Source organism: Leopardus geoffroyi, chromosome C2 (assembly GCF_018350155.1).
Source record: "Leopardus geoffroyi isolate Oge1 chromosome C2, O.geoffroyi_Oge1_pat1.0, whole genome shotgun sequence".
NCBI lineage: Eukaryota > Metazoa > Chordata > Mammalia > Carnivora > Felidae > Leopardus > Leopardus geoffroyi.
The window spans coordinates 20,039,317-20,040,762 of NC_059333.1; the positions used below are offsets into that span (position 1 = coordinate 20,039,317).

The 1,446-nt window shown below is 40.9% G+C and overlaps 1 non-coding gene across 1 annotated transcript; it reads right to left on the bottom strand.

Moving 5' to 3' along the window:
• Positions 1-221: 221 nt before the first annotated feature.
• Positions 222-326, bottom strand: LOC123576311. The gene has a single exon (XR_006701318.1). It is a non-coding gene; the product is annotated as a small nucleolar RNA U13 (small nucleolar RNA).
• Between the last annotated feature and the right edge of the window lie 1,120 nt (positions 327-1,446).

Sequence of the window (1,446 nt, forward strand, 5' to 3'; positions counted from 1 at the left end):
TTTTTGAGACAGAGAGAGACAGAGCATGAACAGGGGAGGGTCAGAGAGAGAGGGAGACACAGAATCGGAAACAGGCTCCAGGCTCTGAGCTGTCAGCACAGAGCCCGATGCAGGGCTCGAACTTACAGGCCGCGAGATCATGACCTGAGCCGAAGTCGGATGCTCAACCGACTGAGACACCCACGCGCCCCAACTTTTCTGTACTTGTGATTTTTTTTTCACATCAGATGGGTGATGTGCTGACATCGTAACAAGACTTGAGGGAAGCACATGGGACACAACAGCATGAACACCCCAGTCGTCATGCTTATGAACAACAAAGGGGTCTGCACGTTTGATTTTAAAATGCTTTCATGTTTTGAAACTGGTATTTACGGTGATATAACTGTGCTGAACTATATGTACAACAGCTTCTTTAAAGCATATGATAACGTATTAAGCGCAGTATTGATATTATCATTGTATAGCTTAGGAGGCTGTTGCTCAGAGAAGTACTGACCTCTTACGCAGGTGAGCAGGGCTGCTACTTTGGGTCATGCCACACTGGGACTCATGAAGTCTTATACTCATGGATGCCTTCTTCAAAAAAAGTTCCCTTCGGGCACAGGTTTATACCAGTGGTGTCATCTGAGGACGGAGTCCTGAGCCCAGCCTGGTCCCCAGATAGGACCCAGTCTCTACCTCCTTCCTTTGGGCACTTTCCTAACTCATCTGATGCTGTAAGAGGCCTTGACCCTCACATGTATAGTGATGTGCCACAGCCTAGTAATTTTTGTCCCTGATTTCAGGAGAGTAGCCTGACAACGTAAAGACTCCCAATGACCCCTATGCCATTTCTTTCATTAAGTAGTGCACAGCTAGCATCAGAAAGTAGCAGCCTGCTAATTTAGGGGCACCAAAATTATTGATATAGATAAGATTTCTACAAAAAAATGTTTACCTATGCTTCACAACATGCTAAGCACACCCTAAGCACAGATAGTTCATGTGATGCTTAAGGTCCCGCACCTAGGAAGAAGTACAGCCAGGGCTCCAAACATAGTTTAATTCCTTTCTCTTCAATACTATTTTATATCCATTTATAAATGTTTGTCTCTTTGAGCTAGTGAGTTTTGGAAGACACTAAACCTTAGCGTAGTTATAAAAATGAATGATACATACACAACATAGAACTTAATGAAGCAATTTAGTGGATAAATACATACTTTTATACAGATTGAAGATCAATGGCACATTCATTGAATATATTTATTTTAGATTTGTATATTAATAGGCATATAATAATAACAACAACAATAATACAGAAATAAGAACAGCAAGTCATAGGTGTGCTTCTTAGTCACTAAGCGAAGTTCAAATGGCTTTATATATATAATCTATCTCATTGGTTCTTTCTAATTATGTTCCCATTATTCAGACAAGAAAACTGAAACTTAGAGAAGGTAA